General features: G+C 45.4%; 1 long non-coding RNA gene across 1 annotated transcript; it reads left to right on the top strand.

Annotated features, from left to right (window-relative positions):
• The first annotated feature begins 3,824 nt into the window (after nucleotides 1-3,824).
• Nucleotides 3,825-6,195, top strand: LOC122369693. The gene is made up of 2 exons (XR_006254449.1): nucleotides 3,825-3,881; nucleotides 5,557-6,195. It is a non-coding gene; the product is annotated as an uncharacterized LOC122369693 (long non-coding RNA).
• The last annotated feature ends 7,972 nt before the right edge of the window (nucleotides 6,196-14,167 follow it).

Genomic DNA, 14,167 nt, shown 5'->3' with positions numbered 1-14,167 from the left:
CTTCGCATTCGTCTCGTCGAGACGCGTCGAATGACATATATATTGTTTGGAAAAAAAGGTCAAGTTTTATGTTGACATCACGTGACCTCGAATGACGTCTGGTTGACTTTGACACATGAAAGGTTGTTAGTGATGATTTCGTAGCCGCGGATCACGATTCTGGCATCCATTTTGCTCTAAGCATTAATTTAGAGCCTCAGGATGGCAAAACATGTCTTAATTAGGTATTATGCCTGACTTAAATAAGTGAAATAGCCTCTAGCAAGGATACTCTCTTGTGACTTTGACCTTGTAGCAGCCTTGTATTGTAAGCTAAAGCACAAATAGGGGCCCGCTAAGCTTCAAAACATTTCAAAACATCTCTGAATTTAGTATACAAGGTATAAGAAAAAGTGCAAAGTTTGTGGTCAATTTTGATCACGACCGTGACCTTGAATTTGAATGTTATGCACTGCACGTCATCGGAATCCCCAGACTCTCTTCTTTCGTTTAACATCCATTTTAGCCGGTTTTATGCACCATGTCGTCCTCTGGAACACGTACTTTGAGACCACTAACCCTCGCCGGACCTATTGGTTTTCTACATACGCGCCGGCCGAGGGGGGGGGGGGCGGGTACGACCCCCCCCCCTCGCCGTTTCGCCCCTGATGGAGCTAGCGCGTCGCGGAAAAAACGAGCGTGTGCGCCGTTACGAGACGCAGAGATTGGTACCCGATTTTAAGGTCCTAGGTCAACCGGTGACCTCTGAGGTCAGGTCAAGTGCCCCAGGGTACGGTTCAGTTTTTGGTGAATAACTTCGCAAAAAACGGCCGCAGAGCCGCGATTTTGGCAGCATCGTGTTCGCCTTGATCAGGCGCGTCGAATGATATACTTTTTGTCCGGGTCAGGTCAACTTGGGGTGTTGACCTCAGGTCAAGGTCAGGTCAGCACCCCCAGGTCACGAAGTTGGTCGAAAGAGGTCATGTCGCATATCATTCGATTCGGCAGGTCTTCCTGAGTCCATTGGTGGCTTTCCCGACTCGCTAGCTCAATTTGATCGGGAGTTATTGACGAAAAACTAATATGACCTTGATGACGTCATAAATGACGTCACGGAAGGTCAACATTGCAAAAGTGACGCATCTAACCTTGCAAAGAGTGCATCAAATCACGATTCTGTGTGCTTGAGATAGTTGGAGATCGTTCCCGGCGCCAGAATAGCAGTTTGAATTTTTCCCCATTGACTTATAATGGTGAGGTCACGAAAATGACCTGACCTCATATGACCTTTAGGAAAAATCCGAGATATACAAGTTGTGAGACTCATAATGGATACTAGATCCTGCAAGTTTCATTTCCCTGTGACATCTCCTCTGGCAGTGAGGGCGTTGCGAAGTTGCGACATCTGAAGACCGTGCAGAGGTTCACTTATGACGTCATAGGTCAGTGACCTGACCTGACCCAAAAATGCGGTTGGTGTCAAAAGATGCGGCTTGGATAAAAGGTCAGGTATGCCAAGTTTCAGCTCTCTATCGCCAGTGTGTTCGGAGCTATCGCGAAAAAACCCTATGGGGGGGGCGGCACCCGCCCCCCCCCCTCGGCCGGCGAGGGCTAAAAAGTGCCGGTTTTTGCCTTGGACCTTGACTTTTGACCTTGAAAATTGACCTGAGGTCAAAAACTTTGGGTGTTATAAAATCTTATCGTAGATACCTTTCGTTTGGTACCATTTTTGTGTCCATAGCTGCCTTATTTCCTTATTTAAGTACGGAGTTAGACAGGTGTGGGGGTTACCCCGGGCTGCGGTGGTTGGGAATACCCCCGGGCCCGGGCAGGTTAAAGGAAATAGTTCACTTTTCTGAAATTAGTATTTTGCTATGGATTTATGATTTTTTATCCTCAAAATGATCAGAAAATAAAATAAAACCTTTCTATAAGAACAATTATTTTCTATATTTTAATATAGGAAGACCTATATTCTATGTAGAATGATGTTTTGACGCGGAAGCTTATTACGCGTTGACCAATCACATTGCGTAGTTCAAACCTAAGCATGCTGCATTGGCTGTAAGCAGTATGCTGATTGGCTGACGATGATGTGACTGCATTCCTTTCTAAGACACCACATTCCTGCGTAAGACACTCTTTTTGGAACGGGAAATTGAATATTTTTGCTTAGGGTGATCGTTGGGCCGTAAAAGCTTATGATTTGTGCTAGTCTCAGCGCAAGCTACAAGACTGCAATTTCAGTTCAAAACCCCATGCTAAAAGTGAACTATTTCCTTTAAGGTCGCGAGCAAATAAAACTATAAAACTAAATTGCGAGACAGAAACCTGTGAAAACGTTATGTTGAGATGTAAAATGGTGTATTCCTCAAAACAGTTATCAGTACCTAGTTCTCTTTTTTACCGTAGTGCGAATATATGCGATTCTCTCACACACGATTGATACCAGAATAAGCTCTATTAGGGCGATCCACATACATTTCCAGATAACCCAGATATACATACCTATTACCTACCTATCACATTTTGTCATACCCCCTGAGCTCAGTCTCAGTCTGAGGGTTCCCAAAAGAGGGTGAACTCTTCTCTGGCCGATTTTGACAAGCTGCCTCTCAACCTCCTCGAGCTCAAGCTCGATGGCAGCCTTCTGGTGAATGAAAATGAGGAGGAGAATGAGTGGGAGTAGGAGATATGTGACAGACGGTCTGAGAACGAACGTTCTGCTGATGCACTTGATACGGGGATCGTCAAAAACAGGCGTACTATTATAACCGCCTATCATGAATGTTGCACCGGTCTTCTATTCCCATTTCAACATCAGCCAAATTTTGTGGGGGCAAAAACATAGTCTTGCCCCCACGGCCTCCTGCCAGTGGGGGCAGTCTGCCCCCACTGCCCCCACGGTGGCGCCGCCCTTGACTGTGTGGGAAAGGAACAGATGTATCTCGGCTTCTAGAGTCATGCCGACGTGAAGTCCGTGGCGTAGCCAGGAGCTTTCGATGGGGGGGATGGGCACAGTGTGTCCGATTCCCCCCCCCCCCGATACGGATGTACCCTCAGCAGACCCTGCTGCTGAGTCATCATGCAAATGTTCTTTGCCCTGAGTGTAGGCATTAGGTACATGAAATGAACAAAAATAAAAGTATTGCGTCTAAAAAAAAAAAAACGGTGAATATCGTTCGGTGAAATTTGGTAGATAGTCATTTTTGCTCATTTTGAACCACGCTAAGTTACTGCCAATTCATTAACTTTTTAAGTTAGGAGGGTCCCTTTAAGTGTAGGCTGTTGAAGAGAGGACTCTAGGAGGCACAACGTTTGCAGGTAGCACACACGCATTTGGAATTTCCGACCTCGATCAGCGTCTGTGGTAGAAAACCACCACTTTGGTAGGGGAAACTACTACTGTCTGCTACCATTTGCACTGCACGTCTCGCTATAGTTGCGACACCTATGCCTATACATATAAACCGCAACATCTGTGTGCGCTACACAGCTGCAGGTGGCACACGACCTGCGGGTGGCGCTGCTGCTGAGTAAAGAGGGGCGCGGCGTAGCATTGATGTCAGACTTGTCACTCGGGGCAAATCAATGACGATGATTTGAAGGGTTCAGGTACCAAGGAATGTTACGTCACCATTTAAGTATTTTCTTTATTTTCCTTTTTTGGCTTAGTGGTGTTTGTGTATGAGTTTTTTGTGTTTTTCAAACCACCTGCGGTCCGGCAATGCCCAATATTGCCCCTTCGGGTAAAGCGAGGCCACATGGGCTGTGAATAGCGCACCTTGTTTTCCCAGGCGTGTGTTGATAACGAGTGCCTAAACACTATAAATGCCTCATCTCACATTGTTTGAACCACTTCAGAAGCTCGACGTCAGCTATTCACCTTAGGAGCATTGGTGGTAAGAAAATGGCTCGTTACTATTTCCTAAAGGACGATAGCCGTGACGATAAATGATAAATGACGATGGCCGTGCCACGGCGCTTACGCTATTAACAAAAAAAAAAAACTTTGTCATTCCGTTGCCGCTTAGCAAGTCCAATGCTATCCTGACCTTGTATGTACCGGTTTTTGTGACCTGGTGATCTGACCTCAAATGACTGAGACCTGAAATTTCCAGGGAACTTGCCGATGGGTTCCCTGGCATGCCTGGGAAAGTATGCCAAACTTGGTGCCGCTACGTGACGCCATTTTTACGCTTTCTGCAAGCATTGCATGCCATTTATATTCTACCCTTGTCTCGTCAATGCTGCCTTCCCTTCATTTTTTTTGGTCAATTCTCTTAGTACTGTCATTTTAACCCGCGCCCTGCGCGCCGCCGTTTTTGGTACACCTTATCATGCATCAATTCTACACATGTTGTGAAAATTTCAGACCAAGGTCATTCAAGGTCAGGTCACCAGGTCACTTGAAGTGACCTCACCTCATAAAAAGTTTCAATGTCTGTCATAGCTACACCGAGTGACTGATCGCTTTGAAACTTTCAGCGATTGCTAAGAGCAATAGCATGTACAAAATGTATATCTCAGAATTTTGATATCGATGACCTAAGGTCAGGTCAATTTTGCCACCTCCCCATTATAAGTCAATGGGAGAAAATTGAAATGCGTCTCCTTTGGACGAAAGACATTATAAAAACTCCCAAACACTGAATTGCAAGTGGTTTAGACACACTGAACATGAAAATGGTGTCCGTGACCCCTGTTTATGCCCTGAGGTCATCTTAGGTCACGAATGGTATCTAACAGTTTTTCGCAAATAACTTTTGATAGAGGCATGCTAGAACGATGAAAACACCTTAGATGTGTTCAGCTCGACGATACGGATCGACTGATATGCAACATGACCCTTTCCGGTCAGGTCATGACCTTGACCTGAGGTCAAATTTTCAATTTGACCTTTCAAGGTCAAGTTATAGTTCATTCGATGCGTCTTGACGAGAGGAACACGATGCCGGTAAAAGTAAGCTCGTACAAGGCATGGGTCAAAAGTTATTGCAGAAAAACTGTTTCCGAAAAAATCGGCTATTTTTGCAGTTTTTGCCCCCTGCAGGCAAAACCGTTGACGTTAGGTCAAATCTGAGAGAATTACTCAGAAAGGGCGTCAATAGGGCTATCGAATGCGCTTTTCCGCGGCGCTGTAGCTCTATTGGTTCCCGAGTTATGCGTTGGCTTCTTGGAAATTTTCGACATTCGACCTGGAAATCGGCGAAATTTTGCCTTCAATGACCTCTGGTGACCTGACCTTTGACCTGACCAAAAAATTGACCGAAGTGATTTCGTCATTATTTTTGACGCTCTTTCGAACGCCGCCTTCCGCGTATCGCTACGTGGCCCAGGAGCCGAGTTAGAAGGGGGGGTGTTCAAACACCCCCCCCCCCCCAGCAGGGCGTGGAAATCCAGGACCCCCAGCCGGGCGCGGGTTAATATTAGTTTTATTCATATTTTGCTTACATTGATGTAATCAATCTAAAAGCAAACTAAGCTTATGTTTAACTAGGCCATTTCAGTATAATCGTAGGCACTGAACATCTTTAATAATTTCATTGAGTCTATTTCACATAATCCATTTTCCAGGTCCCATTGAGTTTCACCCAAACCAACAACAATGGGATGGACTCTACATTTAGCCCTGTCGGCCGCCATCGTCACCGCCGTCTTGGCCACGTGTCCCTCCTCCGAATGGAAGCAGTTCCGGGACACGTGCTACTGGAGGTCGGATGTTCAACACAGTTGGCAAGACGCTGTAAATAGGTGTCCAATCACTTTGCCCGGCTCCACCATCATCTCGATTCATGGCCAGGACCTGAACACCTTCATCGCTGAGGATCTTCTCCAGGGCTATTACGCCTGGCTGGGATTGGACAGGACTTCTCCCTCGGCACCATGGGTCTGGACGGACGGATCGGCGTTCAACTATAGCAACTTTTACGACGGCATTGATAATTGTGATGAAAGTCATTGTTGCACAATGATCAACCATAATACGCAACGGGGTAGTTGGTTTGGTCACAACTGTGGTATTCGCTATTACTTCGTGTGTCAGATTGAAGCGTCATAAATTCTAGGTAGCCGTTAACAAGTTGAAAACAACGCCGCTTGCGGCTTTTTGATGGCCCGATTTTCTATTTTCGATGTCGCTCAAATGTTCGGAATTGTTTGAAACATGTGTTTTAGAAAGGGCAAATTGATATTTAATATCAGCGTGTTACATTACCATTTTTGTTTTCATCGGCTGATTGTTTTGGTGGTGTTTCACCGGCTCGGTCAAACAGGATGATGGTGTACGATACTAGGCGTTGAACTCCGTGGCGAGATGGTGGGTTCAAATCCCGTCTGGTCTAGTCCATTTCTAACTCAAACTTTCTAACCTAACCTTACCTATAAACTAAAGCCTACTTTCACCTATGTTGCGTAGCAAGCCTAATATACCTAGCATAGAAAGAAGATAACTTTATAGGTTATGTTAGATGGTGCTGGTTAGGGTTGCTACTGAGCCAGCGCGCCAAACATCTCGCACATCTGCGGCAATCGAGGCAATCGCATCGCATATCTGCGATAAGTGACGGTAGTCACATGGGCATTTCATGTAATGTTTATTTATTCAACAATTGTACTAAGTAAACTTCAACTTTTCAGCGACTGCCTGGTCTCCGCATAAAGTTTCATATAATACCTAGCAAGATCAAACATTCGCTGTAACGCGAGTATTTCTACGAAAGTTTAAGTATTTGTCGGCATTTCACTCAATGCCTAGACATTTCATGAAATGCTGGATTTTACCTAATGCCTACGACATATATAACAATCTAAGCCGGGGCGAAGATAAACATGCTCCCATCCCCACATAGTGGGCAGTGTGCACAGACTGCTTTTTCCCAGGGCCGATGAAAAGACGGTCTGAAAAACGAAGTCATCGTCCGTTGATACTGACACCTGTTATCCAGGTTACGTGTTGATAATTCGCAAAAAAAGTCTATAAATACACCGTCTCATTGTCCGGTAATGTTCATAACACTTCAGTGGTTCGTCGTCAGCTATTCGTCTTTTAGGGAGCATCTATTGTAATTTCTTATACCACTTTCAGTATCACTTATGAAATCCAAAGGCAATTTGAGGTAGGGCCAAGAGTGTTCTGACGGTTCCTAGTTTAGAAATGATTTGAAACCCAAAGCTGTTCTGGGTCGCTTATTTTGAGTCATTCATGCCTTTCAAAATAACGCATCTTTTTCAGTACAAGGCAACTTACGCCTGTTCTATGCCATCAAGTGCATAGGTAACGTATGTTTTTAATGTGTTCAAGCAGAGCAGGCACATCTTGCAGTACTGCCCGCCATGATTTGATACCTTTGTCTCGTGTATCATTTTCCTTCATATGTAATGTGTGTTGGTGTAATCAGCAAATTAGTGTCAGTCATTCATTAAACTTATCAAAACCTTTCAAGAAACTCAACATTACTTATCATTTCACTATATCTATTTCACTGACCCCATTTCACAGGCCCGACTTAGGCGTAACCAAGCCAACAAAAATGAGGTTGCCTCTCCGTCTAGCCCTGTCGGCCGCCATCGTCACCGCCGTCTTGGCGTTGGCCACGTGTCCCTCGCCCGAGTGGCAGCAGTTCCGCGACATGTGCTACTGGATGTCTTATAACAGACTGGCGTGGTATGGTGCAACTACCGTGTGCTCATTGTTTTCGCCCCACGCTCATCTGGCTTCGATTCATGACCAGGAACTGGACACTTTTATTGCTAAAAATGTCATGGGTGTGTTGACTGCCTGGCTAGGGCTGTACCGAGCCAACTCAACGGCTGCATGGGCTTGGACAGACGGATCAACGTATGACTATAATAACTGGTATAACGGCGTCGACGACTGTACCGGAACAGAGTGCTGCGTCGTGATCAATCATCATGATGACGGTGATTGGTATGGACACAATTGTGATCTCTATTATTACTTCGTGTGTGAGATAGATGCATCATAATTTATAGACAACCACCAGCTTTGAGTTCGAGTTGTTTGATTATTGTTTTGGTAAACTGCGGTGTTTTAATGAGCATTGCTCGGCGAGAAGACAGCTTCCTGCTGATAGATGCCCAAGCTTTTATTGATTTTGATGTACGGCCCTCCAGGTATTTAGTGGTGGTTGCCAACATCACAATAAGCGATCTGCATTGATGAATACGTCTAATGGCTATTGAAAACCATTGCCGAAGTGTGTGCACGAACCCTCTTCTCATGTCTATTGAGTCATTTTACAGGAGTGTCTCTGTCATTCAAAGTTATTATACCAAAAGCATATAGGCTAACCAACCACTCTTTTGCTGGAGGGCCGTACACTCCTCGAACTATGGCGGAATTGTCTACTCCTTCAACATACAATCAAACACGCCTTACATCGTCCAACATACAAACACGTCTTCAAGTCGGGCGGGGCTGATATTAACATGTTGTCATCCCTACACAGGAGGAGAAGCGCAGCCTCCTTTCTCTCATGCTCTGAGAAGACGGTCTGCAAAGCGAGGTCATCGTTCGTGAATACTAACACCTGTTTTCCCAGTCGCGTGTTGATAACTGCTCGAAAACACTATAAGTACCCCGCATTGCTGTCCGGGAACGCTCAAAACTTTGTGGGCTCGACGCCCACCATCCCTCTGATTCGGACATTACTGGTAAGACATGACGTTTGCTGATAACGATGTTGGTTGAAAAAAATCCTTTCTGAAAAGAGGCATGGAGAAAATAAAGCTTCGGGGTAGACTTGGAGGACCTTGCTGCATTTTCTGGAAATGCAATTTTGTCTTGATATTCAGTTTACTGGTGAATCCAGAAAGGTAGGGTAAGGTGCCTAATTAGCGACCCTTTCCGATTTGCGACCTACCTCCCTACAGAAAAACTGGCGGGATAAAACAGTGTAAAAACATCGTCAAAAGGTCAGCCATACTTTGGTTATCATATTAAATTATTTTACGGTTGTCGATGTTTCTGGTGGGACGTTTCAGGTGAGTTTAAATGAAAATGACGAGTTTCTTATCCAAAACGTGTGTGTTTGGGCCCTCTCTGATGAAAAGCGATGCACATTAGGATGATGCACCTTTTTTATTCTGAATCGACATTCCTTTTTCAATTGATTGCCGTTTTCCCATAGTGGATCGCTTAACTGTGCACAGCATGGCGGTTAAAAATGTGTCGCAACTCATATTTCCTATTTGCGCCTGACATGGTCGCAAATAGCTCAAGAAGGGAAAGAAAGGGGAAAAGAGAGAAATGAAAATGAGGTGTTGCTGAAGCTTGGAATGTGTAGCAGGGGATGTCAGATGTCGTCACCGACTGCAGGGGTGCCGAATTCAGCGCGGACCTCGAATATCATACGAGACAGCCCGCAAAATTTGGGTTTCCGCCTTCTTTTCGCCTTCGGTGCATCACGTGATCAGTTTTTACTTACATAAATGTGTTAGATAAACGTTCCTGTTCGAGTGATTGAGTGCTTTGCGTATAGGTTACCTTTTTGAGATAATATTTCATCTTTTCAGGCGTCGCATTTTTTGCCATTTTTAATATGGGGAAACCCATAGACTTATTAGCGACCCTCCCCGGTCGCTAATCGGGAAGAGTTCCCTATTAGCGTTTTTTGCAATGGTTTGCTAAAATGCTCACTACAAATAAGTTAGTGAATATTGGAGCAGAAAATGACTATTTTTTAATAGAAAAATGAACGACCTCTCCGAAAATCAAGCCAGTAATACAGTGGCACCCACAGAGCGTGAGCAATGACGGTTCAAATTAAGGGGGTCGCTAATTAGGCACCTTACCCTACTTACTGTTATTTGACGCCACGAGGAAAAAACCTCCCAAAAAAGCTTCCATGTAAAAACTCATTGGATTGCATTTTTCAATGCGCTGTTATGCAAATAAAATAAAACTGCGATAAAATTTTTGTTGTTCTTTCTTCCTAAAGGCCTGGCTACACTATGCGTTTTCTTCGTGCGTTTTTTGCGTGTTTGCGTGTTTTGCGTGATATCGTTCTAGAAAAAGGAACGATATTACGTTTTTGTGATGTTTTTCACCTTAAATTTTAGTTACATAAGAGTTATATTAGCTTTTGTATATAACCAAAGTAAAAATTATATTGTTTATAACTTTTTTCCTAGAACGATATTACGCAAAACACGCAAACCTGCAAAAACGCACGCAGAAAACGCATAGTGTAGCCAGGCCTTTAGCCTTTAAAACCAGTAAAACGCCTTTTGGGCGAAGAACGAGCGAGCGAGATAGTGAGCCCTGCACGTGCGGAAGGGCGAGAGGGTGCTTCCAACGGACTTGTGCAAAGCACCCTTCTAACCGGTCGCTAGCAGTGTACCAAATTTGAACGCAACTTGGCCCAGCCGTTCCTGAGATCTGGAAGAGGCATTCTGCACGTGCGCACGTGCAGACGGGGTCCAAACTGATTTTTTGCACGGCACCCTACTAACCGGTCCCCAACCGTGTACTATTGGTCTCAAGATAAGGGTCCAGGCGACCTGTAGGTTTGATGCGGTGAATACCCCCACCTCCGCCACACTCGCTCGGTGCTACGGAGCTCCGATCTCGCGACCGGTCACCTGTACTTGTAGACTGTGCCGCATGACATAGCAGTTGGGCGGGCCAGCGGAGCTTAGGCGGAAACTAGCGCCGCGTTTGACAGAGAAGGACGCTCACCATTCCGGCGGGAGGGCCGCTCGCCATTTTTACCCTCGCATGTGTGCGGCGTTTGCCAGCTTCTAATGTGTAGGGGGGGGGGTCGGTTGGACACCCCTTGCCGTTTGGCCCCTGATCGAGCTAGAGCTTCGCGGAAAAAACGAGCGTGTTGCCCGTGACGAGAGGAAGCCGATGATACCCAATTTTAAGGTCCTAGGGCTAGGTCATTGGTTGACCTTCCAGGTCAGGTCAATGACCCAAAGTCGGGGAAAATCGGGACCTGTTAGAAAGTCGTAAAGTGTGGCTGCTAAGGGATTTTTCGAGGTTCTGATCATGAATATCGTGTTAGTTTTGATCACAGATGGTCTTTAAGCATTTAGACCAGGTCGGGTTACCGGTTAGGTCAGGTCAGGTCAGCCAGTAGGCGTCGTGACGGGTATTCGTAGTACGTGTCAACCGCCGCTGACAGCTTCGTAACATGTTACGAAGTCACCAAAACTACTTCGTTAATGTTCAAATGGTTGCTAAACTCGAATTCAGCTCCAAAAACTAGCCTAGAAACACGTAAAACTCGAAAAGTGAACCGAGGTCACCAAAGGTCAATGACCTGACCTGACCTTCAGGTGACCTTGACACCCACCCTAATGTATGGGAGCAACATCAAATCACATGTTTGAGCGTTTGAAACTACGAAAAGCTTGCAAACGCGCGGCTAATGCGAGCCGACATACGCGGAATCGCGATTCCGGCCAAACATGGTCTCGGGAAAGAGGTCACAGGTCAAAGGTCATTGGGGTCAGGGTCATGAAATTTTCAGGGTAGGTGTAGAATTGATCAATGCGAGGGTACTGAAAGTTTCATCGCGATCGGCCGCTTTTTACGCGAATTATTCGCGAAAAAACATGGGGGGTCCATCCGACCCCCCCCCCCTACACATGCGAGGGTTAACTCCATGTAGCGCCTCGCTGACAATGAAAGACACTACATGAGGACGACACTACAGGGTTCGGCAAAAATTATGTCCACTACCTGTGACAACACTTTCCGGTTCCTAATCGTGTCTACACCTGAGGGATGACGATTCAGGCTGCACTCCTGCATTGCACGGTCCTTGGCCGCAGAACATGAGGTGACGAACGGACCTCGGGTCACGGATCACCGAGCTACGGCCAGTTTCACAGATATTGTCCACCTGAACGGCTGCGTCGCTACATAAAGGGAGCATCCAAGGGAGCATTTATCAAGGGAGCTGAACCAGACAGTCGGCATGCTCCAGGCCGAAATGACACAGCGTGTCATAGCTGATTGGTTGGGACATCTGCCTGTTGTTTTTGTTTGCAAGTCTAAATTATGGACGAACTGTCTGCACAGCCCGGTGTTGGTGGGATAAGCATACGGTTGCTGGCAGTGTTGCTGATCGTTCCAGTTTGCCAGCGTGCGCCTACCATTTCAAACGTTACATAAATCGCATTGAAAAAGGCGGCCGGGAAGAGGGGCCAGTAGTTATCGACAAAATTGGCCAAGCGGCTCGCGCTGAAGCGCTATCACATCTCCAAACAGGACCGTGAGACGCTATTGGAAGAGAAGAGCTCTCCGAGGCTCATTACCTACCTTCGGCCCAATACTAAGCCAACGCATGGTCAATGACATGTTGACATGCATTTTCAATCAGGACGGCGCGCCAGCTCATCGCTCTGCCAAGGCCTAGCGGTGGTGCGAATTGAACGTGTCAGACTTCTGAAGGAAAGAGATGCTAGCCGGCTGCCATTCGGACCTCTCCTGATCGACGAACTGCAGGCTATCGTCCAGCAGGACCTGGACAAACAGAAGCCGGCGGCCAGCCTCGGCGCCTTGTCGTTACAGCTCAAACGGGCATGATAATAAATCCAGCCGTATTTACTGCACAACCTAGTTACCAGCAGGTGTTGTCCATCTGAACTGCACAGTCACGTGACCCATTTGACCTTCGGATCCAATTCTGGTAGTCAATTCTGGCGCTTTTGTTACCATAGCGAAAAATGTAGCCCCGTGTTCACAGTTTTCCTGACGACGAAGATTCTGCGTAATCTGGCCAATGGCGTTCGAGAACCGCGGCCAAGCCCCGCTGATCTTGAACGTGATTGGTCGGACGGCGTATATAATCTTCGTCGTCCGGGAGACTGCGAACACGGGGTAAACCAAAAGGTAAACAATCTGTGCGTGGGATTGGGAGTGGTGAATGTGTAAGGGCGATGATAGGCCGATTCGTCGATTTTTATTTATACTATTATCCTTATTATATATTCTGATCATTTTGTTTATGTTCAGGAGTTTTTTCTGTTGATTTAACATCAAAAACGGTGTGTTTTACTGTCAATGCCAAGTGCCATGTTGATATTGAAATTGGGTTACAATTCAACATTCACCGGTTTTTCTATGGCCTGTTGTGCATCATATTATTGGTAATGTGAACATAGGTACTCCATACACTGCTTCTTTTGGGTATATTTTAATGTTTGACCTGATTTTACTTCATTTCACCTTATATGTTCTTGAAGGAACAGTTCTCACACCATTATTGTGCAAAAATAAGGGTGGTGTTTCGCGGCACTCTGCCAGCCATTTTTGGCTTACATAGAGACATCAACAAGCCTATACCTCCGACACTACCAGAGGTTGACGCTAGCTCACGGAATGCGCTGGCAGCGGCTGGCAGCGCGCCGGTGAAACACAGCCAGGGGTTTCCTCTGTAACGTCATTGTTGTCTAGGTAGATGGGTCTTCATCAATTGTTAACAGCTACCAAAATTGGAATGAAAAATGTTGAGGTATTATGAGCATCAGCTAAACAGGAAAGAGAATTTGGCTACAGCCCATCTTACAACGCCTCAATGAAATTTCACGAGAAACTTAAATTAAGGGAGCAGCTACATAACTGAGGTAAAGTCGATAAATCCTTGTGTATTTACCTACATAACTGGGGTAAATCCACAAGGCACCTTGAATTCAAACTATGAAGTGACTCCAAGCGAAATATAGCAGAAATTGGGACTTAGTGGAGCTTAGAAATAATCTGCTCAGTGCTGGATGAATGTTTTCACTTAAAATGAACACCACCATATTCGAGTCATGAAAAAAGTGTTGAGTAAGCATAAGCTTGTAGCATAAAAGATGTTTGTGAAAAGTCACTAGATTTTAAAGTGTTAGTCTCTGCACATTGATTCTCTGATTGTTTAAATGATGAAGTCTCTGCACAGTCTCTGATTGACTGAATGAGCTCTGCAGTCACATCACAATAGTGAAATTCATGGGAAGATTTTATTTGTAATTAAAGAAGGTAATATTTTGAGTTGATTTTTCCTATTCTGTGAAGACCATAGCATGTTTAACAGCATTCCAAACAGGGCATGTCAAAGGTTGGATGGATCTTGGGATTTCCTTGAATTGTGTTTACCATATGCTGTTTTTTATTCAAAGTTATTGTAAAAGCCAACCAACTTTTACAACATTGAGGATCATACTTTAGCTT

This window comes from Amphibalanus amphitrite, unplaced genomic scaffold (genome assembly GCF_019059575.1).
Source record: "Amphibalanus amphitrite isolate SeventyFive unplaced genomic scaffold, NRLGWU_Aamphi_draft 001063F_arrow, whole genome shotgun sequence".
NCBI lineage: Eukaryota > Metazoa > Arthropoda > Thecostraca > Balanomorpha > Balanidae > Amphibalanus > Amphibalanus amphitrite.
This window is presented reverse-complemented; position numbering and strand designations above follow the sequence as displayed.